This window comes from Oryctolagus cuniculus, chromosome 19 (assembly GCF_051225735.1).
Source record: "Oryctolagus cuniculus isolate XC-2025 breed Fujian yellow rabbit chromosome 19, ASM5122573v1, whole genome shotgun sequence".
Classification (NCBI taxonomy): domain Eukaryota; kingdom Metazoa; phylum Chordata; class Mammalia; order Lagomorpha; family Leporidae; genus Oryctolagus; species Oryctolagus cuniculus.
The window spans coordinates 51,412,070-51,438,645 of NC_142885.1; the positions used below are offsets into that span (position 1 = coordinate 51,412,070).

The 26,576-nt window shown below is 44.0% G+C and overlaps 1 long non-coding RNA gene across 3 annotated transcripts in view; it reads right to left on the bottom strand.

The window, feature by feature from the left end:
- LOC149120593 (uncharacterized) overlaps nt 1-26,576 on the bottom strand; it is a 258,624-nt gene that overhangs the window by 25,640 nt on the left and 206,408 nt on the right. For all 3 annotated transcript variants that reach the window (XR_016226350.1, XR_016226349.1, XR_016226352.1), the window contains one exon: nt 13,960-14,084. This is a non-coding gene — a long non-coding RNA (uncharacterized LOC149120593). The remainder of the gene's footprint in view (nt 1-13,959; nt 14,085-26,576) is intronic.

Consider the following 26,576-nt stretch of genomic DNA (forward strand, 5'->3'; position numbering starts at 1 on the left):
GTTCAGATGTCCGTGTTTGAGGTCTGGCATAGTGTAGATGGTCAACACTTTCTCAATGAACCAACTAATCAATGAATGAATGCTGGACAGAATTTGGGCAGGAAGTTGAGCCTAGGAAATGAGTGCATTGGGTTCTTTTCAATATAGATCTAGGAGATGAAATCACATAACTTAATGAGGCCACCAAAGCAGAGAATAAATAGATAGAAATCAAAACAGGACCCAGGAGACATGCTCAGAGAGAAAGGCATTTAAAGGTGCTGGTAGGGCATTTGGAAGGACTGGTAGGAGGGGACAGAAGAGTCAGCAAGTTAAGCACACTGGCTGACTACAGAGAGATCATATCAAAAAGTGAGTCTTCTATTCTGAGGCACGGAACCATTACATCAGCCTTCAGAGAAGCCACAGCTTGGAATCCTAGAAGAACGAAGGCCTGCTGGCACCTGAACAACAGAGGAGCTGCAGGAAAAGCAGCAAAATCGAAAACCTCCCCAGCTTGTTAAATCCTGCTGGAGGCCCAGGAAAGCAGCCACAGCGCCCAGCAGACTTCAGGAAACTGTCAAGAGGAGGAATTGCCTCCCCAAGACAGCATGACAACCACATCCCAATAGGGCGGAGAAACCCCAGGAGGGTGTCCCTGAGCAAGCCTCCCAGGAGCGAGAGAAGCCTGTACGCCGAGGGGTCTTGACCCCCTGTTGTCTCCCTATGGCCCTCCAAGCAAGTCCAAAGGTTCATCCATTGCCCAAGGGAAGTCTTTTCACACTCAGCAACTAAGAGACATGCTAATTTTGTGCAGTCTTTGATTAATGATTTGGTCCATAATTTAGTCAGTGCCTTGCTGTCTTTCCTGGGTAAAGCCCAAGTCATTGCCATCTGTGTAGAAAGGGCATTGTCCTGGTGCAAGGGGGAATGTACTGAAGTGGCACAACTTGAAATCGACTTCAAAGGACAATAGCACTGGTCACTTCTGATTTTCATTGATTTTTTTTTCATTGTTCTATAGCAAGGAGGAAGCAGGAGAGAGCAACAGAGATATTCTGTTTGGCCTAGCAGTAAGATGCTGGCTGGGACGCCTGAAACCTCTATCGGAGTGTGTGAGTTTGAGTCCTGACTTCAGCGTCTGATTCCAGCTTCATGCTAATGTACACGCTGAGAGGCAGCAGGTGATGGCTTAAGTAGTTGAGTCCCTGCCACCCACATGGGAGAGCTGGATTGAGTTCCTGGCTCCCAACAGTCAGCCTGGAGGATGAACCAGTGATTGGGGAGATCCCTCTCTGTTTCTGTTTGTGTATGTGTATGTGTGTATATACACGTGTGTCTCTTTGGCTCTCAAATAAACAAAACTAAATAAATAAACTTTTAAGGATAATAAAGCCACCTAAGAACCTAGATTTTTTTTTTCCAGAATAAAGTCTAAACTCCTTACAGAAATGTCTGTTCTCACCTCCTTGTTACTCTCCTTTAACGTGTGTTCCAGCCACTCTGAGCTTCTCAGGAATGAATGCACCAGGCTCCAGGATGCCCTTCTACCTTCGCTTGCCTTTTTTTTTTTTTTTTTTTTTGACAGGCAGAGTGGACAGTGAGAGAGAGACAGAGAGAAAGGTCTTCCTTTGCCGTTGGTTCACCCTCCAATGGCCGCCGTGGTCGGCGCGCTGCAGCTGGCGCACCATGCTGATCCGATGGCAGGAGCCAGGTGCTTCTCCTGGTCTCCCATGGGGTGCAGGGCCCAAACACTTGGGCCATCCTCCACTGCACTCCCGGGGCACAGCAGAGAGCTGGCCTGGAAGAGGGGCAACTGGGACAGAATCCGGCGCCCCGACCGGGACTAGAACCCGGTGTGCTGGCTTGCCTTTTCTCAGAATCCTTTCCTCTATCTCCTTGCAGAACAATGTATCTTCTGTGTTCTTCTAGCCAGTCCTTCGTGGGTCTCAAACTCGGTCCTGGTGACCCTGCCCTGCTCAGCGCTGAGGCAGGAGGCCTGTCATCGCCTGCCTCTGGGCTGCTACAAAAGAGGACACAGGGGTCCTCCGAAGTAGGCAGAGTTTTATCTCCACTATTTATTTATTGAAATGTCCCCAGAGTGGAAAGAACACATAGAGCCATGTCCATCTGATACATGGTACAGTGGAAAGGAACAATGTCAAGCTGAAGGTGTCATAGCAAGGTAAGACGCAGAAAGCAGCACAGAATTGCTATTTGGCTCTGCATCTTCCTCGCCCACTCACTAAGCAGCTCTATGAATCCCTGGTGGTACTGGGCCACCGTTCTCACCCACAGTTCCAGGAAAAGAACTCCAGCTCTCAGCAGTGGCCCAGGACAACTTACTCTATCCTGCCAGCCGAGCAGGACTGGTGATTCCTTCTTAGAAACCACACTGGGGAACAGGTGCAGGAGCATAGCAAGAAAGGAGGAATAAGTTTTAGTGTTCTGTAGCCTGGTAGGTCACTACAGTAAATAACAATTTATTGTCTATTTCAAAAATAATTAGAGGATTTTGAATGATCCCAACATCAAGAAATTATAAATGCTTGAGGTGATGGGTATGCTAACTACCCCAACTTGACCATTCCACATTTTATACAAGTATCAAAATATCACACTATACTCCATTAACATGCACAATTGCTATGTATCAAAAAACAAATAACTACTGTAGGATGTAGACATTTTCTTCAAAGGAGTATAGTAAACTTCAGGAGAAATAAAGTGCACACAGTCACACAGTTTGATTTTTTATTTTTGAAAGAAAACAACATATATGAGTATAAACATAACATAATAAGTAAACAACAGAGAAGAACTGCCCAACAAAAAGTGGGTCCTTGTCTCACCACCTAGCCCCCAAGCTCTCTCTCCCCAGCACTTGCCATATACCTCCTAAAAATATTCCAGCTTATGCAAAAATAAGCATGTCTGTACATTTAAAAAAATGAATAGGAGCACAGTAACAACACTAATAAACACTCTGTTATGTTTACTTAAAACATACTTTGGCGGCACTCCAGAGGAGCCCAGAAGCAGCTCAGTCCTTCAAGGCTGCACAGTTTCAACAGTGTGACTGTGCTGTAATTCAGCTTCCCTTTTGATAGATTTTGTTTTCAACATTTAGCGATTAAAAGTCTTGCCACAAACAAGTCATACACAGGTCATGATACCCACAGGCCAGTATCTGTGACCTAAGTTCACAGAAGAGCAGACTATGGATCACAAGTGACCAAAGTGCACACTTTTTCTGTATCATGAAGGTCTTTCTGGATGGTTGACCCCTAGTGCTGTGAACCACTCCGCACTGCCCTGTTGGGCTTCAGTAGGGAGAAGCTGACTTCACACACAGAGACTGGCATCATGCTGTGCAGTGAAACTGCCCAATACTCAGAACTCAGGTGCCGTGTGTTTACAGATACGTTGTCTAGCTCTAAACCCTTGGTGGTGTTGGCGCCAGTGCTGTGGCGCAGAGGGTAAAAGCCCTGGCCTGAAGCGCCGGCATCCCATATGGGCGCCGGTTCTAGTCCCGGCTGCTTCTCTTCTGATCCAGCTCTCTGCTATGGCCTGGGAAAGCAGTGGAGGATGGCCCAAGCCCTTGGGCCCCTGCACCTACGTGGGAGATCTGGAGGAAGCTCCTGGCTCCTGGCTTTGAATCGATGCAGCTCCGGCCACTGCAGCCATCTGGGGAGTGAACCATTGGATGGAAGACCTCTCTCTCTGTCTCTACCTCTCTCTGTAACTCTTTCAAATAAATAAAATAAATCTTAAAGAAAATAAACCCTTGGTGTGGCCTGAAGGTTGTTTATGATCTAATGCATCACATGTATGAGGAAGTGACTTAGGCTTTATCTTCAAGCCTAATCAAAAACTGGAAAGAAGACAATAAGAAGCTTCATAATAAACTCAAATTATGGTTAACTTTCCCCAAAGCATAGAGTCACCTGGCTCTGTGCTACAGCACCTTCCTAGCTGCTCTGAGTCACTAACCGCCTCCAGAGCATTCTCATAATAGTCATTAGCCACATTGAGAGAGGCAGAGAAAAAGCTTTCAGTCATTCAATAGCTAAGTCATACCTGATTAAGTAAAATTGGATAAATCAGGACATTAACTCAGCTACCTACTCATCTGTAGAGCGCCTCCTACACTTTATCATATGATCAAAACTGAGTGGAGCCTGAACTGGAGAACCAGCGCCATTCACAGAGGTTGCCTCTGCTCGGCTTAGCTCTACTTCCTTATGCACTATTATTATGTATCAAAAAAAAAAAACAGGCCTAGTATCACAAGATTTTACAGAGCTTCAAGACAAGTTAGAAATCCAGATTTGTATGGAAAATCTCCCAATTTTGAAGAGCTCAAAAAATCATTTTAAGAAGAGAATCCTTTGTAGGACAAACAGAAATGTATAAAAATCAGCTGAAGTCCAAGAATCCTGAGATGGCTCCGCTCTAGGGTACCCAAGTTCCTCCCCATTCTTCTTCAAAGAGGGTCTCTGCAATGCTCAGTGTCCAAACCAAGTCATAGAAACACTACAAAGATCTCCAGGTTACAGCTAACAGTGAGGATGAGAAACAGACCCGCTCTTGTTCAAAGGAATGTATCAAAGGCCTATCCCAGCCTGTGCTCCCACAGAGGTATAGGACTCACACCTTAAACACTTTGAGGAACTCATAAAGCAAGAAGACTGAGGGCTAAATTGTAGATGATCAGTTGGCAGAAGGTACAGCTGGGGCCACAAAGGCGCTGGAGCCAGGTCCACTTAAGAAAGCTATGGCGCCTCATCATTAACATGAAGCTGCATTGCTCTCAGGGCTATCTTGACCATTCCTGTGCCCACATCGTATCCTTTCCAGGATCCTTTGAAACGAGCTGTGTTCTCCTTCCTAAAGGACCTCTGTGGAAGAGCAGATAATCCGGGGGCTCCTCACACACTTCCTTGCCATTCCCCCTTTGAGTGGGATGTGCAAATTCGCTTCTCCTTGGAACAGCCTCTGGTGCATATGGCATGTTCTTGGAGGAGATGTGCCTGCCTCTCCGGGAACTCACTTGGGGCAGGGCTGGCTCCAGCATATGGCCTCTCCCATCAGAACAAGAGTGGGGTGGGGGAGATGGGGCCTGAGGCTTCCCAACAACGGCACCCCACCTGGCCACCACTGTGTGTGCAAGAAAACAAGGATGGACTTAGGTGCTATTTAATCTTGAGTCCTTGTTCCTACGTTGAGACATGAAAGACTCCGAGAGAGACTGGATGTTTTCCATGTTAGGAAATTTAAAAAAAAATGATTCTTTCTATTCCCACTCTTTTGCCTACCCAACACCTATTCTGTGTTTTTTGATACCACTGCCATGATTTCCTTTCGGAAAATTACTTCTTTCCTTTTAGCTTTGGGTGTGTGGGCCTATTTGTCTAGTTGCTCTATCTTTCCCTAGTCAAAGAATAGAACCATTGCGTCATTTCTTCCTTGGCTTATTTCACAAATATTACTCGATAGCAACTTTGTTTCTGACACTCACCTTGGTGTTGGAGATGCAGAATGGAACTCAGAGTCAGCGTCTTCTCACCTCTGACTTTATGGAGTTCACGCGCTAATGTACAACTCAGCTTTCCTGACCCTTGCCGGGTTAGTTAGTAAGCTTTATCTCTGAAATTAGTGTCTGATGCAGAATGACACAGCAGCTGAAAATGATTGGATTCATCAATTCCAGTCTGAGATGGAGGGGGAATCCCCGGTTCTTGGACCCTACCCCCAGGGTGGCTTGCCTTTCCATCCACAGGGACTCTTGAGTGCTTACTCAGGTCCATGTCCCAGTCTTCACTTTTTCCATCCACTCCATGAATGCTCATATACCTCCAGTGAACCCTCTTTCATTTCCCTTTGCTGGAGCCTTCTGTTTTCATCGTTTAGAAACAAAGACCCTGGATGTTGAGCTGCTTCTCAGCCAGTCTATTTGGACACCAGATTAGCTTGGGTACATCATATCAAAGCCTGGAATTTTTCTAAAATCAGAATTTTAAAATAACTAAATTCATTCTGTAGGACATATTTCATGCAGCTGGCCTCTCTCTCCCTCTCCCTCTCCAACTCCCTCTCCCTCTCCCTCTCCAACTCCCTCTCCAACTCCCTCTCCCTCTCCTTCTCCCTCTCCAACTCCCTCTCCCTCTCCATCTCCTTCTCCCTCTCCCTCTCCAACTCCCTCTCCCTCTCCCTCCCTCTCTCCCCCCTCTTTAATGCTCCCATCAACATTATCTAAAGTATAACTTTGATAGTAACTATCAGCAACCACTTCTTGGCCTTTTGGCTAAGATCAAGTGTAGATAGTAACTATCAGTGTCTTCTCACTAGGATATTGGTACAGATCATAGGAACTATTGGCTAAGAAAACAGGCAGTAGTGGTCCTAGTCCTTGCCTTATCTTGGTGTCTCTCATGTTTTAATGAGCCCATTTCTCTATACTTCAGTGACTGGCATCGCTCACTGTCTGTAACATCCTTGTACATCGTACTTAGTGATTGCTTTGTATCAGGGTAAATATCCTCCTTCCGGCTCTCTGTGTATTGTTGCTGCCAGTCAGTCCTGTAGGGAATCCGAGATCCATCACAAATGCAGCTGAACTCCTCAGTGGCAGCAGAAAACACTGATTCTCTTGGCTGTTGTCAGATTCCAGGCAGACAATGGCAACAAGAGAAGATGGCTGGATGTAAGGCAATATGGAGTATGGGGGGAATCTGTACGCTGGAGACTACCTGCCCTGTCCATAGAGGTTGCCATGCAGAAATGTGGGCCCAGGCTTGGCAGATCTTCTATTGATAAAAAAGGGTGCTGAAATCCACACTTGTAGGTAAAATTTACCAATTTGGGGGTATTTTGATGAACTAGAAGGAATCATGCTTTAGGGTTGCACAGGTTTTAGCCCACGGGTTGTCAGTTCTCACCACCGGGCTTCTTCCCCAATCCTACAGCACATCTGCTGTGGATTGATTTCCTGTCTGTCTGGATACTTCGAGCTCTATGTTTTGGCTTATTCTCATTCTCTAGCCTGGTTTGGAATTGATGGCCTTCTAGTCTGCCTGCTTTATGGTTTTGCTCTAGGACTTACCCTGGGCTCCCGTCCTGATGTTCCCTTAACCTCATGACAGGCCTTCCAGCCTTCAGCCTCTGCTTGAATACTTCCCATGCCAGGGAATTTACAAACCCCCATCAACCAGATGCCATGTAAGAGTTAATGGAAAGGATGTGGATTAGACATTTAGCCTGTATAAGCCATGGCTTTCTCATCTGTTAAACAAACATGCGTTTGGGGAATTAAATGTGAGACCGTTGATCAGCAAGCTGTCCCTCTCAGGCAGTGCTATGGTTTGAATGCATTCCCTGAGAGTTCCTATGTTGGGAACTTGGTCTCCCAAGCAGTAGTGCTCAGAGATGGAACAGTGGGGAGGTGATTGGGTCATGAGGCCTCTGCCTTCATGAGTGAATCCATCCACAGATTAACGGACTAATGGGTTATCACAGGAATGGTTTTGGTATCAAAGTAGGTTCTCCCCGGCAGGCTTGCTCTGTCTTGACAAGCGATGCCCTCTGCCCTGTTGTGATGCAGCCAGAGGACCCGCATCAGATGCTGTGCAATGTCTGTGCCACCCCCATGGGCTTCCCAGCCTGCAGAACCATGGGCAATTAAAGTTCTGCTCTTTATAAGTTACCCAGGGTGAGTATAATTCTTAGTTACACAACAGAAGATGGAGTAAGACATCGAGCAAGAGGGAAATGATGATAGTTTCCTTCCTCTATAACTGGTGTTTCCTGTCCATGTGTTCTGGAAATATCCTCCTGAGCCCCACAGAACGTATCAAATCTCTTTTTCACAGCACACTCTCCCAGCGTTAAGAGCTTGTGCTCATTATCCCCTCTGTGTCTTCTCGTTCGTGACTCAATGGAACTAGTCGTTTCGAGGGTGTGGTCACAAGCCCAGTCATTCCTGGACTTCTGGCAGATTAAGCTATGCTGGCTGTCCTGACACAGAGAAACTTCTGGAAGCAAGAGGGTGTCAAGGGAAACAGTTTTGTTGACCCACAATGTTTCAATCTGGGGGTGGGAAGTAGGTGTAGGGAAAATAGTCTTTCCGTATATAGGTTTTTTCCTATTATTTATTTATTACTTTTTTATTTGAGAGGCAGGTGGTGGTAGAGAGAAACAGAGAACTCCCATCCACTGATTTACTCAACAAATACCTGCAATGGCCTTGGCTGGGCTGGGGCCAGGCCAGAGCAGGGAGCCAGAAACTCAATCAAGATCGCTTTCTGGGTGGCAGGAATCCAACTATTTGAGCCATTACTGTTGCCTTCAGAGTGAGCATTAGCAGGAAGCTAATAGAGCGAAACCAGGACTCAAACCCAAGCACTGTGATAAGGGAGTCCCAACCAGTGTCTTAATCACTATACCGAAAGCTTGTTCTCCACAGCCCCTATGGACGCACACCCAAGTCTCTAAGGAACAGAAATGGAGGAAACAAACAAATGAAAAGCAACAAGAAAGGAGCTAGTTTGACTCTGGTAAACATTGGGACACAGGGCCAGTTGGATTGGATGCTCATGAGACAACCCATCGTGCACTACGAGGGTAAGAAAGTCCTCCCACCAACACAGCTTGTCACCAACCCTCTGCAATAGAGCCCTCCCGTGGTTAAAGGGATATTGGCTCCATAATGCTTTACACACAAGACCTGAGATAATTGTCATTATTTGGAGTGACGGTGTGTAGCATATAACGTCTGTGACTTGACAATCAAGTAATGAGCTATTGATGAGGGAAATGAACCAAGTGACAGTGGAGGCTTGAGACCGTTAACACCGAAGCCTTTTCCTGCTGACTGTCAGGACTCTTTAATAATGGCTCATAATTATAACTGCATTTATTGAGATGTTACTCTGTGCTGAGTGCTTTGTACAGATTATTACATTTAAGCCTCACAAGGACTCCATGGAAAAAGTACTATTAGTATTCTGACTTGCAGATAGCGAATCTGGGTGGGTGAAAATAACAAACACCCATCAAGTGTTGGGAAAAGGCGTTGGTATATATTTACCCCTAGAGTGTGTTACGAACCACACGTACAGACGCATGGGTATCAGGACACACGACCCGCCCTAGGCTCTCCTGTCCAGAGGGAAGGAATGTGTAGACTGAGCAAAGCTGGAAGCACTGGAGTAGGATTTCATAAAGACAGGTGCTGTTCCTATACGTGGTAGGGTAGGAGGACAGTCAGTCCCTCTCAGAGTTTAATGTGAAGGAAAAATCACCTGGGTGTCTTTTGTTAATGACGCAGATGCTGATTAGTGGGTTTTGGGCAGGGTGCCCAAGATTCTGCCTAGAGGATGCTAACTCTAAGTATCAGGGATCAAACTGTAAGTACCAAGCAACTACACAGCAGTGGAGCTTTTGGTTAGAAAAGGGACCTTGTGGGGAGGAGGAGCTCTGCTCTGGTCTCAGCTTGTTCCACCAGTGAACTAACTCAAACTTGCTAAGCCAATTCACTGCTTCCTTAGGGAAGGAGACCAGAGAGAGAACAGAACCAACCAGTGCCATCCACTGGTCTTTGCTTCACTCCCCAGATGTATTTAAAATGCACTAACCCATCACACAACTGAAACAACTGCAAATTGAAAGTCCATAAACCACAAAAACTATCAAAATTAATTTTTATCATTAATTTAATGTAACGGCCAGTTTAACAGAATGGTAAATCGACACCCCCTAAATGAATGTCATATAAATTACTATGGATTCTGTTCTTGTCATTTTAGCAAACTTCAGCCAATTTTTAAAAAGATTTATTTAATTGAAAGTCATTTCCAGGGTTGCAACTACTTGAGCCATGATCCACTACCTCCCAAAATGCATTAGAAGGAAGCTGGGTTGGACGCGGAGGAGCCAAGACTCTAACTGGTATGTTAATAGGGAGTCGTGGGCATCTCAAGCAGCAGTTTAATATGCTGTGCTCCAACGCTTCCTCCGATGTTGAACGTGAACTACTGAAAAACTTGGTTTTACACAATTCCCTATGATGTTATTTGGCCTTCGCTTGATTCAAAAGCATCCTTTATTTATATGACCACCTCTCTTTTGCATTAGCTATGACAACTGAAGTCATCTGTTGCTTTCATGACATCACATCAGAATCTTGATTCAATAACGTCAGGAGCTAATGTCTTCTTTCCTGAAAATATCTTCCAGGAGTGAAAGAGAATCCATTTTTATTCTTGCCAAGATAATTCTAAATGAATACAAGAGCAAGAAGATGTAAAATTGCCTTTTCTTTGGTGTCAAAACAGTGTACTTTTCCACTACTTATTTTCTAACATAATCCATGGGTCCCTTGCAGTTCTATTCCTATTTTCACTTCATTTTTACTATTACAATGTCAAATGTACAATATTTACATTTTGTTCTATACTGGTAATTAAGTCTTCTAAGCTTTACCAGTACATTGATTCTAAAAATTGAAAATCAATAGCGATTTCATTATTATGACTATGCAACCGCGGTTCACTACACAGCCATTGCGCTCTCTGATTAAATGTTCTTTTTCATATGAATTTTTTTGGGGGCCTGGAGTTCATTTATTTTTTTTTTGGAACTAATTACCTTAGGCATATTTTTTGCTCAACTTGATTCTTGCTACAAACCTCATATTCTGTCAAATCCTTGTGTTTTTCTGGAGAGTCCCTCCTGGGCTTTATATATCTGCCATCCTCCTTATTGATACTGTAGCTATGTATAGAATCCAATACTGGAACGATTTCTCCTACAAGAAGTCAAATGCTCCTAATGTGCACAGTCATGCATGATTAGTATGAGACTGGCTCTGTGTTCCATTCTCAATTCCTCTTTCTTTTTTGATTTTTCAGATTTTCATTTTTATCTTTGATGTCCGAACATTTTGTGGTAATATCCTGGGTGGGTGTTCTTTGCTTATATTTTTTATTTATTGTGCTGGGTCCCAGATGTATGCTTTCCAACCTGAACATTAGGTCCTTTAGTTCTGGAAACATTTCCCCATTTTTTTTGACATGTTCCCTATGATTTGTTCTTTAGTCAGATGTTGATGCTTCTGCATTTATTGCCCGGGTTTCTTTCTCTTGTCTTCCACCCCTTTCTTTTCTTGTTTTACTTCTCAGAGATTTTCCAGCTTCAATCTTCCAACTTCTCTAATGAACTATTCTTCACCTTGACAGACACATCTTTACAATTCAGAATCATTTCCTTGTATGTAGTTATCCCCTTTTCACTTTGCCGAGGCTTGTTTTATGTTTTTTAAACTTTTTTTTAACAACAAAGTTTGACAAAATCATATTTGCAGCACTACCAACACACATAGGCATTTCCTCCTTCTGTTATTTTTGGTTTTTCCTAGGCTTGTTTTCATATTGCAATATCTGCCCTATTTCTGAGAACACACATTAGAATTATTTCAAAGTCTGTTTCCTCCAGAACTGCTTGTTGTATCTGTTCATTTTGACTTTCTTTTTTGCTGGGGATTCCCCATTTGGAGAACTGATTCAGGCTCAGGAATAAGGCAATTCAATCCAATGAGAGTCCTTGAGAGACCACAGGGAGACTTTGTTGATTTTGTTAATTTGCTCTGAGACCAGTTTGAAGAAGCAAGTAAATCCTACCTGTGAGTGGTCTGAATCTGTATGCTCCCCAAAATTCATATGTTGAAATCTAATCACCAACGTGAGTAGGACGCAACAATGGAGGCTTCATAAATGAGATTAGAACCCTTGCAGAAGCAGCCCAGGGAATCCCTCAACCCCCTTCCTATGTGAGACACAGCTGGAAGGCAACATCCATGAGCCAGGAAGTGGGTCCTCACCAGATACCAAATCTCCCAGTGTCTTGACCTAGAATTTTCCATCCCCCAAGATGATGAAAAATAAATTTCTATTGTTTATAAGCTACCTGGTGTGCAGTATTTTATTATAGCAACCAAACAGATAAAGACTCTAGGAGAGAATAGAGATGATCCCCAACTGATAATGGGGACAATACAGAATTATCTTTTGACTTTATGGTAGTAGTGACAAAGTGACATATATTTAGTAGAAACAATACTATGGCCGGCGCCGTGGCTCACTAGGCTAATGCGGCGCCAGTATCCTGGGTTCTAGTCCCGGTTGGGGTGCCGAGTTCTGTCCTGGTTGCTCCTCTTCCAGTCCAGCTCTCTGCTGTGCCCTGGGAAGGCAGTGGAAGATGGCCCAAGTGCTTGGGCCCTACACCCCATGGGAGACCAGGAGGAAGCACCTGGCTCCTGGCTTTGGATCGGCGCAGTGCGCTGGCCATAGTGGCTATTTGCGGGGTGAACCAGCAGAAGGAAGACCTTTCTCTCTGTCTCTCTCTCTCACTGTCTAACTCTGCCTATCAAAAAAAAAAAGAAAAGAAAGAAAGAAAGAAAGAGAAACAAAACTATGACATATGATATGTTAAGGGCACTAAAAGTACTTTTCATATTTATTTATTTAATTATTTATTTTTTCATAGAGAGACAGAATTCCCATCTCTGGTCCCCTCCATGAATGCCCACAGTGGCTGAGGCTGGGCTGCGACATCACTGGGACCTGGGAACTCAATCCAGGTCTCCCACACGGCTGGCAGGATCCCAATCACTTGAGCCATCACTGTTGCTTCCCAGGATCTGCATTAGCAGAAAATTGGTGTCAGAAGCTGGAGCCAGGTTTTGGGATCAGGCTCTCTGTATGGGACGTAGACATCTTAACCACAACACTAAGTACCTGCCCCTTCCCTAAAGGCGTTCTGACCTAACAATATTTTCAACTTATGATTAGTTTATTGAAACATAACCCTATTGTAAGTTGAAGAGTAACTATATTCCTTTTTCTTTTTCCTTTTATTTTAAAGACTTCATTGATTTATTTGAAAGGAAGAGTTACAGAGACACAGTGTGAGATCTTCCATCCACTGGTTCACTCCCAAATGGCCAGGGATAGGCCAGGCCAAAGCCAAGAGCCTGGAACTGCACCAGGGTCTCACACATGCATGGCAGGGGCCCAAGTATTTCAACTATCTTCTGGTGTTCTTCTAGGCACATGAGCAGGGAACTGGATTGGAAGTGGAGCAGCTGGGACTCAAAACAGTGCTTATAAGGGATGCCAGTAGAATAACCAGGCAACGGAATAACCAGCTGTGACACAACACTGGCCCCAATGCTTTTTTCCCCCCAAAGTTGTAGAATAGAAGCCTGGCTTTTAGCCTTTATGCCTTCAAGTGTAGGTTGTGTTTGTTTTATATTTAGACTTTTGGATTAAACAGCATGTTTTCTGTCCCATTTGGCAATCATACCTTTTCTCATACCTTGTTATTTCGTAGTGCTGTGGTCCTTAAGTGCATGGAAGAACACAGTGGTTCCCTCTTCATTTGAACTTCCTTCTGCACATGCTCTGGCTTACGGCTGCTATCATTCCTCTTCATCAGCTTCCAACACACACGGGTGATCCAGATTGAGTTCTGGACCCCTGGCTTTGGCCTGGCTCAGTTTTGGTTGTTGTAGGCATTTAGGGAGTGAACCAATGAATGGAATACTTCTTTGTATTTCACTCTCTCTCCATATTTGTGTGTGTGTGTATGTGTGAGTGTGTATCTGTCTATCTCCCTGTCCCCCCTCCCGACCTTTCCAGTAAAATGGAAATAAATAAATCAAAAATTTTAAAACACTCCCTATTTTATCCACCTCCTAGGACTTTTATGACATCTCTTTCCTCTGATTAATCTCTTCCCATTTTCCTATCACTGAATATGTAGATGCTTTTATTCCTATTCTTTTATTGTCATTTTATAGGAACATTAGTAGAGACAGGGAATAAATTCACATGGTTAACCAGTCAACTTCAACCAAGAGTCATTATTTATTATCACATTGGCATTGGAAATGCCAATCTGCTGTCAGTCTGATCTACTTACCTGCATCTTCAAAGATCAATTCTGCCTTCAGCGATGTCAATGATCACTTGGTGTGGGTGAAATGAGAAACCACATGCAAAGACAATGCTTGATCATAGGGTATGTGCCCAGTGAGTTGTTTTCACCTGTAAGAAACAGGAAATCCCAGTTCAGTCTCTTTACGCAAGCAGGAAAGTTATTATCTCATATGGTATCAAGTCAGGACTAGGCAGAGACCCAGAGGGAATAAAATCAGGGCTCAGCCCCCATGTCCCTGCAGTTCTGTGGACCCTGCTTTTCTTTGTGTGCAAATGCACAATAGCTTCCATCGCAATCACAAGACTGCTTCCTGCATGGTCACTGGAGGCAACTCGTTTACCATTTTTATAACCTGTGAGAGAGGAAAAGTAATTTCCCCCTCAACCACAAAACAAAAGGTCATCCCAGCAATCTTGTTCCTACCTCGTACCTTTAACAGTCACCAAGGAATGCTAGTTTATTTAAATCTGGATTTCTAGAACAATTGCTTGCAAGGGAAATAGAACTGCCAGGATTTGTGTAAAGAAACCAGAATCTGCCCTTAGAATGTGAGCTGAGGAAGGGCTGAGAATACTCAAAACAAAGATGAGGATTTGAGGAAAGATAAAAGAGGGTGCAGAATAAGTAAACAGCAACACCTGCCATTGGCAGTCAACTCAAGAATTCAGGACATGAGGGGCCTGCAACGTGGCTCACTAGGTTAATCCTCGGCCTGTGGCGCCGGCATCCCATATGGGTGTCAGGTTCTAGTCCTGGTTGCTCCTCTTCCAGTCCAGCTCTCTGCTGTGGCCCGGGAAGGCAGTGGAGGATGGCCCAGGTGCTTGGGCACCTGCACCTACATGGGAGACCAGGAGGAAGCACCTGGCTCCTGGCTTCGGATCAGCGTAGCTCCGGCCATGGTGGCCATTTGGGGAGTGAACCAATGGAAGGAAGACCTTTCTCTCTCTCTCTTTCTTTCTTTCTCTCTCTCTCTCTCTCACTGTCTATCTGTCAAATAAATAAAATATTTTTAAAAAATACAGGACATGGTCATGTTTTGATGATGATGATGAGCAGGGCATTGTATCACTGCAACAGTCTCATGGAGAACTCTCAGAACCTGACAGCACATCTGTGAGATCCATCACCCCACCACACGTCTGCTTCTCAAGGTGTGTGTCTCCCCATCAGTCTGCCTTCCTACCCTCCACACAGACAGCAGGCCAGGCTTCATGCGCCCTCTAGGAAGAAAGGTGACTGAGGGATCTTCATGGTCAAGTCTGAGAAAAGATTTGCCCCACAAAGGTTTTCCGTCAGCTTTCTGGGAGGTAGAGCTGTCTCACCATCTAACCCCCGGGGTGTGTGGAAAGGAATGACTCGCATTGCCGTTCTCCAACACTGCCACTCCTTTCTGTCGCCAACCTCCAATTTATAGCCCAAGCTCAGTTTCGGATCATGCTGCTTTCTGCCTCACCTCCCACGGTAATCCTGTGTGCTGGAGCAATTCATCTTCAAATGTATTACAGAAGTGTCAACCGGGCTAGGCTCATCCAAGCAGCATTAAAGTTCAATTAAAACAGAAACTTGCAAAGTGAACGCGTGTTATCTTACCTCGGCCCCCGATTAATTTCTCAGGCTTTAGAGGCCCAAATTTTGTCAGTAAAATTCAGAAAAATTATGGGGTTTGAGAAAACTGAGCTGGTCAAATTCAGGTGGCTTTGTTTTCATTGACGGAGCCATTCTACAGACATTTCTGAATGTCTTCTCTGGGGAAGCAGCCGGCCAAGCCCTGTGGGAGACCTAAATGTTCTCCACCCAAAGGATGGGGTCTTATTTTCCTCAGGACACAGATGCAGAAATGGATGTGAATAAGCAAGAGGATCACCAGGAGTGCTTCTGGAATTAATACCTGCTGGCACGTGAATCACGATGGAGACAAGGAAGAAGCTGAACTGTGATGCCACTGAAGGGGAGACCTGAGACCATCCTACAGGCAGAGCTGGATCTGGGATGGCTGTTCCTCACTGTTCTGAACTGATACAAGAAGTCAGCCCTCCATATTTGCACCTGGAATGCAGCTGTTCCTCAGGAAGAGTTGTAACCTTGGGCTCCTAACTTCCCCAAGTGTGTTCCTAGACAGGGACTCAGCTGTGAGCTGTCAGGAAAAGCTGAGGAATGAGCGTGTTGGTCCTGAGGGGGAATCTAGGCTATTGACTACAGCATCCACTGCAGAAGCAGAGAGAAAATCCTTAAAATCTGGGACAGGCAGTGCTTACGAAGCCGTTGGAGTGTCTGGATTCAAGTCCAGGCTCCGCCTTCCTTTCCAGCTTCTGGCTAATGTGCGTCCTGGGAAGCAGCTGGTGATGGCTCCAGTACATCGGTCCCTGCCATGGACTTGAGCCATATGGGAGACCTGGACTGAATTCCCAGATCCTAGCTTTGGCTGGATCCAGCCCCAGCTGTTGTGTACATTTAGGGAGTGAATAAGAGGATGGGAGCACTCTCTCTCTCTCTCTCTCTCTCCTCTCTCTCTGTTTAACTCTGACTTTCAAATAAATAAATAAATAATTTTTAAAAAAACCTTAAAAGACTATATTATCTCCAAACCCTACTGGGTCCTCAGAAAAAGAATGATGAAAAGACATAATTCAGGAGGAAACATCACTTCTGAGCTGGGTCAGGCAGTCAGTAAACAAGAATTCATTGAGTGTCTACTATGTATCTTGGCATTTGAAGTAGGCGATCCCTGCCCTTATGGAGTTAATAGTCTAGCTTGGAAGGACTAGGCTGAAGACTGTCCCAGCCAGAAGGAAGTGAGGGTACAATGGGATGTGGGAATCAAAGTCCTGTGGTGTTGCCAGGATATGTAACCATGAATAGTGAGGTCAGATGACTCCGAGGGGTGAATGAAATGCAAATGAAAATAATAGTTGGGTCCAGGATGTTCCTAAGAAGCAATGAGTATACACTACAGGTGTTAAAAAGTGATTAACCAGAGTTGAGACTTGGTAATTTCAATTTGACATCAACACGATGACTTATGTTCTTAAAAAGGAGAATACAGAATAGTGAATCCTTAGACATTCCTACCATGGAAAGCAAACCTAGCACCCTCTATAGAGATATCTAAAAGATGCCAGCCTTTTTCTGTATGCCATTTAATTCATCTGAATTTTTCCAGTCCTAGCTATTGGTCATTATATCTCAATAGTGTGGGTCAGGAAAGCAGAGAGTAAAAACAGGATACACCTCAAAGGAAATAGCAAAACAAAACAAAACAAAAAACTTTAAATAGTTTAAATTAATAGGAAAACCTTTGTCCTATTTTTCAGTTTTATTCTCTGGGGAAAAAAAAATGGGTCCATGAACCTGTTTCCCCAGTTACCATGCACAAAAATAGAAGAAGTAGCATTGGGTCATTTTATGGTTATTAGAAAAATGAAGTATCACAGAAAGTTACTGCATTTCAAGACAGTATTCTCCTTTACACACAGACTCTGCGGAACAGGAAAACATGGGGAGACAGCATCACACACAGAAATAATTCTTGTGTTTGCACGGTTTTTTTTTTTTTTTTTTTATTTGAGCGGCAGGCAGAGAAAAACAGAGAGAGACAGAGAAAGAAAGAGAATTGCCTTCTGCTGGCTCACTCCTCCAATGCCCACAAAAGCCAGAGTCAAAGCAAGGAGCTGGGTACACAATCCAAGTCTTCTATGTGGGTGGCAGGAACCCAGTCACTTCAAGCATCACCTGCTGTCTCCCAGTCTGCAACGGTGGGAATTCTGGAGTCAAGAGCCAGAGCTAGGAATCAAACCCAGGCACTCCAATGTGGGAAGCGGGCATCCTAAATGCTGGGGTAAGCCCTTGCTCCCTATAGGTTTTTTTTCCCCAAAAAATTTCTGTATACAAAAGAGATAAGACTTTTGCAATGGAAGTACAGTGGGTCCTCAGGAGTCAGTCCACAGGCTGGATAAATGCAATGTTACGAATCTGATACTGAAGATTCTTCATCCAAAAGCACATTGAACTATCTTACCAATTTGATTTTTTGCTAGAAGAAAAGCATGCCAACACACACAGGCCGACAATATTTGAGAAAGAGAGACAGGAGACAGAGAGAGAGAGAGCTCCTACCTGCTGGCTCACTCCTCAAATGCTCACAATAGCCAAGATGGGCCAAGTCAAAGCCGGGAGCTGGGAGCTCAGTCCAGGTCTCCCCCATGGGTGAAAGGAGCCCAACTACTAAGCTGTCACTGCTGCTTCTCAGGAGTTCCATGAATCTCCAGTCAGGAGCTGGGGTTAGTTGTTGGATCCAGGCACTCTGATCATGGACACAGGCACCTCACCTGCTAAGCCAAATGCCTGCCTCGGGAGCCTGCTTTCTATTTCATGTTTGAGAATGCATCTTTTCAGAGATACACCAGCGATCTCAAATGACGACATGCAGGCCAGAGGAGCATTTAATGTTGTAAATAGTTGAGAAATCGGAGTGATTCATTGTTGTCTAGGGAAATCACTGGGTTTGGCAGCCTCAAAAATTATATATTCAGTCCTTAGAATCAAATGGGAAAAAGTTTAAGGGAAAGATCTGTCTAATAAAGTAACAAACTGTCTAGACAGGTGGTCCAATCCTTGGAATCCAAAAGAGCATGGTGACAGCTAAAATAACAGTTGAACAAATGATGTGCACCCCCAAAATATTAATTCCTGTGATGAAGCCTCTGCCTTCTACCATCTTTTTTCTGTCCACCTGTTAACCATCACCTCCTAACTCTCTTATTAACTCTTTTTTTTTTTTTACTTTTTTTTTTTTTCTTTTTGACAGGCAGAGTGGACAGTGAGAGAGAGAGACAGAGAGAAAGGTCTTCCTTTGCCGTTGGTTCGCCCTCCAATGGCTGCCAGCGCACCGCGCTGATCCGAAGGCAGGAGCCAGGTGCTTCTCCTGGTCTCCCATGCGGGTTCAGGGCCCAACCACTTGGGCCATCCTCCACTGCACTCCCGGGGCACAGCAGAGAGCTGGCCTGGAAGGGGGGCAACCGGGACAGAATCCGGCGCCCCGACCGGGACTAGAACCCGGTGTGCCAGCGCCGCAAGGCGGAGGATTAGCCTAGTGAGCCGCGGCGCCAGCCTGAATATTTTCTTCAACCCTCTAGACACTGCTCAAACAAAATGGTCTGCCCCAGTGTACTGAAGTCTTTCATCAATGGCATTATTCAGATTGTCAGATAACAGTGATAACAGAAGGTACACTGACTTGAACACTATGCAATGTATTCAAGATTCAAATATCTCATGATAACACATAAATATGTCCAACATTTATGAATCAATTGAAAAATCTTTAAGGAAAGCAGAGTGCTCTTGATTTAGTTTTATTATTCTGTCTGTGTTCTCTGCAATTACCTGTACCTAGGTAGACTTCCTCACTGTCCTACAGCTTCTCACTGGTCCACTACTGCTTCCAGATGGAGGTAATGCCTCCCTTACTTCTTTTTATCTCTGCTGTCTTTTATATCATTTACATACATATAATATTAAAATGAATCTTCTGTGGAAGATATTTTTATTAAGAGCTGTCTGGGATCATGGAGTACATATTGTCCACTCTCCCCAGAGAGTTCAGAGTATCTGAACAAGGAAGGTCATTAGTCCATACCCACTTAATTAATGGGTCATGGTTGAATATGGATAGGGAACAGGTAGATACAGAGAGGCCCAACAACTTACCCAAAGTCATAACGATTTCTCGGCAGTGTCAGGATTGGAATCCACGACTTCCTAATTTAAGCAAGGCTATTTCAGATGCAGAAACGTCCTGTTCCTACACTGAACTAAACTCTCAGGATGCTGACCATTTATTTCACTTTAGCATTGACTGGTCATAATAGAGTATCAAGTTCAAGGGTATGTAACTTACCTGGACAAATGTGAAATACCAAGAGCTACAAAAGACTCCTGCTCTTGAATATTTTTTTTTTACTGTGCTAAGCCCTTTTCCCCCTTTTGAGGGAGAATATAAAACAGAAAAAGCATTCACAGGTTTTTCAGCCTAATTGAAATATTCTCTACATCAAGTGTGTTCAATGTAGTAGAAACTACAGATGTTATTGCTTTAATTTTATAACCCAATTATTCTTTTATTTCTAGTTGTCTTCAGGATAAATTAACTCTTATCAGCTATTCAAATAGGTAATTATCATAAAGCTAAATACCACACAACCTCATAATCCATGTCAATTTATAGACTAAACTGGAGTAAAATCACGCTCTGGAGTTCAAGGAAGGGAAGCTCCAGATTTCTATTAATTCCCAACATTTTCCCCCAGAATACCCAAATGAAATTTAACAAGGAGACAATTTCTTTTTGTGAGGGAAAGGATCTAGAGATGGCCTTTTTATTATCGTGGAATGAATGCTAAACTTGAGGAGAAAGATAATGAGTCGGGATACAGGATCTGTATTTGATCAGCTCTGGGACTTCGGCCAAATTATTTTTTCCCTCTGAGTTTCAGTTTCCTTTTCGCTAACAGAAAGATTTGGGATATTTTATTTCTAAGAGCCTTTCTGTCTAAAAGATCCCTTGCCCTTGTGCTTCTGATGGTACTCAACCTGGACATCCAAGGATTCAAAGCTTGATGGTTATAATAGGTAATAAGGTCAATTCATACAGCCAAGAACACAGCTGTGTGCACCTGCAGCACCTCAGGGCAAGGACTGGATTAAGGTGAGACCAGCAAAACATTCACAGCAATGCAAAATTTAAAATTTAAAAACTCACTAATCAAGATAAACGTTATTTTGGTGCAATATTTTTAAAAATAAAAATTAATGCGGCCGGCGCCGCTGCTCACTAGGCTAATCTTCCGCCTTGCAGCGCCGGCACACTGGGTTCTAGTCCCGGTTGGGGCGCTGGATTCTGTCCCAGTTGCCCCTCTTCCAGCCCAGCTCTCTGCTGTGGCCTGGGAGTGCAGTGGAGGATGGCCCAAGGAATTGGGCGCTGCACCCCATGGGAGACCAGGATAAGTGCCTGGCTCCTGCCATCGGATCAGCGCGGTGCGCCGGCCGCAGCGCGCTGGCCGCGGTGGCCATTGGAGGGTGAACCAACGGCAAAGGAAGACCTTCCTCTCTGTCTGTCTCTCTCACTGTCCACTCTGCCTGTCAAAAAATAAAAATAAAAAAAATAAAAATTAATGCAAAAGCCTGCAATAAACAAAAATAAAAATTGGAGCCAATGTTGAGGCTTGACAGAGTCAATGTTGTTTTACTGTTCCTTTTTTTTTTTTTTTAAGATTTATTTATTTATTTGAAAGGCAGGGTTACAGAGAGAGAATGAGAGCGAGATCTTCCATCCACTGGTTCACTCCTCAAATGGGTGCAATGGCCAAAGCTGAGCCTATCTGAAGCCAGGAGCCAGGAGCTTCTTCTGGGCCTCCCACATGGGTGGGAGGGTCCCAGAGACTTGAGCCATCTTCTGCTGCTTTTCCAAGTGCACTAGCAGGGAGCTAGATTGGAGGTAGAATAGCTGGGACACAAACTGATGCCCATATGGGATGCCAGTGCTGTAGGTGGCAGCTTAACCTACAGTGCCACAGTGCCAGCCCTGTTTACTGTTCTTACTACACATCCCGTGAGGGTCTTCCTGGGACTCTCTCCCCACAATCACGCAGGGACTGGGGCAGGGTCCACAATGGCTTCAGCAGAGAAAGAAAGGACTGAGGGATCACTGTATGAGTCAGTTTAGCTTTAGTCATGCTCTAATTGCACGTGACCCTGAAATCTCCATGACTGACAGCAACAGAGGCTAATTTCCACCTTTCATTATGTGTCCATTATGAATCAGCCACAACATGTAATTTTACAGCAGGTCCAAGGCTGAGGAAGCAACCCTTATCTGGGACGGGCTGCTCACCTGGCAGAGGGAAAAGATAAAAGGGAAGAACCTTAAGGTGACAATAAAGCCCCTGCCTGAAATGAGAACTTCACTTCTGCTCATATTTCATTAGCCAAGGAAAGCTACGTGCCCTATCAGGTATTAGTGCGGTGGAGAAGCATAATCCTCCCCACAGGAAGGAAGGGCGATGATGGTGAATGTGTTCCACAGCCGACTTTATTTTCACAAATGTTCATTTCCCTCCCTTCTACACATACACAAACGAAAGCTGCTCTCCTCTCACCAAAGGAGACTGAATATCTGATGGTGACGTTGGGCCCAAAGCCCACGATGGCTACCTCAGACCCAGATGTATGTGGGGTCTTCAAAAAGTATGTGGAAAATGCATACTGTGAAAAAACTGTGCATGCTTTTGAATGTTTTACACCAAAATAAGCTAATCTCTTAAATTATTCATTCATTTATTTGAGAGGCAGAAAGACACAGAGAGAGGATTCACATCCACTGATTCTCTTCTCAAACACCAGCAATGCCTAGGCCTGGGTCAGGTCAAAGCCGGGAGCTGAAAACCCAATCCAGGTCTCCCACGTGGTTGGCAGGGACTCAAATACTAGAGCCATTACCTGCTGCCTGCCGGGGTTCATGTTAGCAAGAAGCTGGACTTGAGAGAAGAGCCAGGACTCAAAGCCAGGACATGTGATGTGGAATTTAGGCATCTCAACCCAGCACCTTTAATTACCAGCCCAAATGTCGATTCCAAACTTACCATTTAATTTCATTTTTTCATGAACTCTTTAAAGTCCACGTGTACCCCCTCCCGAGGGACTTTATGATATAGCAGTTGGCTCCTGCTGTGGTTTGGATCTGAAATGTTCCCAGAAGGCTGCATCCCCATGGTGGTGCGATTGGGAGATGGTGTCATCTTTAGGAGGCGATGCCCGGTTGGAGATCCTTAGGTGACTGGAGTGTGCCCTCGGAACATATTCTTGTCAAAGAGATGTCCTAAAAGCCCGATCTGGGGCCCAGAATCTTTTGCTGCTTCTGGGCTCACAATGGGAATCCTTCCTCCTCATAGGCACCACCATCTGCCCTGGGGCCTTTGCCAAAGCCTACATCATGCCATGTGGATTTTCAGCCTCTAACGCTGTGAGCTGAACATGCCTTTCCTTCCTAAGTAGCTTCTCTCAGGTGTTTTACTGCAGTAATGAAAAGCTGACTACCACGGCCCCAGGGCAAGTGGTTCAAGCAAGACATGGGGAGAATCCAATTTTGAAGTCCAATAGCGTGGTTCCAGCTGAGCCATCTTAAGCCACTTTCAGTCATTTGAGCCTTCCCAGCTGAGACCCCAGGCATTATAGGACAGGGACGAGTCACCCCAGTTATCCCCTCACAGAATCCCTAACTCAAATAATTATGAGCCTAATAAAATGGTTGTTGCTTAATGCCTCTAAGTTTTGGAGTGGTTTGTTCTGCATCACTAATAGACCAGGAAACAATCTGGTACTTGGAGTAGGGTTCTGCCAGTAGCAAAACAGGGGAAGAAGGCTAAGCTATGACGAGTCTTGGGACTGAGCTGCAGCTGAGAGCTGTAAGAGCCTTAGCAGTCTTCATGCAGGTTTGAAGTTCAGTGAGGAATTTTTTATTAAAGACTGGAGGAAGGAGGAAATGTGCTCCCAATGATGAGAAGTTTGGTAACGTTGTTGCCTGAGGTATGTGGAAAACAGAAAATACACCAAAGGAGCTGGTAGATTTGACAATGGAGATTCCCAGGAAGAATGCTGAAAGTGCCAGTTGGTTTTATTTAGCTATATATAATAAAGTTCAAATAGAGATGAGACTTTAAAAGGAATTCTATAGCTTAAGAATAAAGAGGAAATATAAGGGAGCCTAGACATGTAGTTTAATATCACTTTATCACACTCATATGTACAGTCTAAAAAATAGGTAAACTCATAGAAGCTGAGGAAGGAAGTAAGGAGGGAGGGTTAGGGAAAGGTTGATTGACACATACCATCCTATAGCTAGATAGGACAAAGAAATTCTTAGGTTCTATTGCACGGTAGGGTGAATACAGATAATGTTAATGTACTATACATTTCTCTATTTAAAAAACTAGAAAATGGGATTTTTACTGGTTTTACTATAAAAATGTAATATGCTGAAAAGGATAAATTAATTTATCCTCATTAGACCTACACAATGTATGTGTGTAATGAAACATCTCACAGTACCCCATAAATATGTACCATTTTTATATGTGCAAAAAATTTTGTTTTAAAATTTTTTAAATAAAAAATGAAACCATTCCTCATTCACAGACATTGAAGACAGCCAAAAGATCTCAACACAAGAAATGGCCTCAACATAAAAATTATCTCAAGGATAGGAGTGAAACCCTCTGTTGGTGTCTCAGAGAGATTTATGGGCCTGCCTCATGGACCCTCTCAACTTGACAAAAATGCTTCTTAGTATCTAAGTGGGTTGTTTCACAGCTTCTAACTCGAAAGTGAAGCCATGGAAGAGACTTAGGAAGATATGTGTGAGTGCTGTTTTTGTCCAGTGAGGTGAAACCCAATAAGATTTACAGGAAACTCACATAGAATTCAATATTGTTAGATTGGTTGAAGTGCCAGCAACTTGTATCAAAAGGGAGAGGAGTAGGACAAAATGAAAAGCTGCTTTTAGATCTCCAACTCTCTATGGGAAAAAGAAATCTGAAAAGACTCTTCAATTGTGTATTCATGGAATGGGATGGAATACAACATGGAACAGAGAGCCATGAAAAGTCACTACTAGGGAGTAACACTTGGTCTAAATCAAGGAACCAGCAACACGTTCCTGACTGAATTTCAGAATTGCTATGGACTAGCAACTGCAGTATGTACCACATCTCAAACCTTTTGGTGTCCATCTTGGTTGCTGTGTCTCTGTCTTTTATTGCATGTTGGATGGATTTGAGAGTCAGAGAGCTCAACTCTTTAATTCATAGGTCTTTAGGTCAAAAGGTACCATGCTCAAGGGACTACATTTAAAGAGCTTCATACGGCCGGCGCCGTGGCTCAATAGGCTAATCCTCTGCCTGCGGCGCCAGCACATTGGGTTCTAGTCCTGGTCGGGGTGCCGGATTCTGTCCTGGTTGCCCCTCTTCCAGTCCAGCTCTCTGCTGTGCCCCGGGAGTGCAGTGGAGGATGGCCCAATTGGGCCCTGCACCCCATGGGAGACCAGGAGAAGCATCTGGCTCCTGCCTTCGGATCAGCGCAGTGCACCGGCAGCAGTGCGCTGGCCATGGCGGCCATTGGAGGGTGAACCAACGGCAAAGGAAGACCTTTCTCTCTGTCTCTCTCTCTCACTGTCCACTCTGCCTGTCAAAAAAATAAATAATAAATAAATAAAACTTCATCCATGCCAGGACCGAATTTAGATGATGGCATCCTGGAACTTGAATCAGTTCCATGAAGGGATATGACTAAGAGGATGATAACCGTGTTTTTCATGGGGGAGGCAAACTGGAAGATGAAAGATGACAATTTTTTGATACTTAACTCTGTTTTATTTCCCATATTTTGAGTCTGGCTGACCTGTGACTTCTTTGAACAATAATGTATGGTAAGGTTGAGAGTGTGCCAGTTCAGAACCTAGTCTTTGGTCTCTTTGAAGTCTGGTTAAGTTAGGCTGCGGAAGCAAATGATGCCAATATCTCAGTGATCTGTTCCTTACTCCAATTTCAAGTTCATTGTGAATTCATTGCAACTCTGTCCCATATGTTCCTCATCACAGATGGCAGGATGAATGGAGTACTTCTCTCTGAACCATACCAATCTCATAGTAGATGAAAACAATAAAATGGAGTAATCATAGGTTGACTTTTGGAGGTTCTCCCTGGACATGTCACACTTTGCATATACTTCTAAAGCATTGACCTAAAGCATTCACTTGGCCAAAAGCTATCTACAAGGAATCTTGGAAATATAAAGGAGTTTGTGAATATTTGTTACACAATAAAGATCTTTATCATAGAGTATTACCAATTTCATGGAAATTCATTTTGTTCTGAGGAGTTGCTTAAAAGGTCCGAGTATTTCCTTGTGTCTTAAGTCAGAAAATCCAAGACAAGACACTATCAAACCTTCTGTCTAGATAAAGTTTGGGATTTTAATTTAATCCTGAGAAAATTTTAAAACTATAGCTACAGTTGTATTCTGAACATTGTAGAGTCGTTCAACTTGGTTAAACTAGTATTTTCCATGGAAACTTGGAGAGAAAGATTAAACAGCTATCCTCAAATCAAAATCTTTCCTGGAAGTAACCCAGAAGCTCTTATTGGAAAATCATTCTGGCAACATCTGGGACAAATTTTAGAGTTTCAAGATTGGAAACAGGGAATCCAGTTAGGAGGCTGTTGCCATAAATATGGCTTCAAAAATAAGGAGTTCTTGGCCAACGTGAAGAAGTTGGAGGTGGAATGAAAGGATGCATTCCAAAGAGATTGTAGAGCTAGAACTGAAAAGCCTTCAGAGATAACTGAACAAAAAATACTAAAAGGGATAAAGTATTAAGTTGTTCATCAACAGTCTGGACAAGGGCTGATCAAGTGTCCATTTCACTTCAACAGGTTTGCTTTTTGGTGCTCGGTTAGTTGTCAAAAGACATGAAGAGGAAATTCATAAAATAAGAATCATGAAGATACCTCAATAAGCACATGGCCATGACAAATGAAATGAAAGGATAA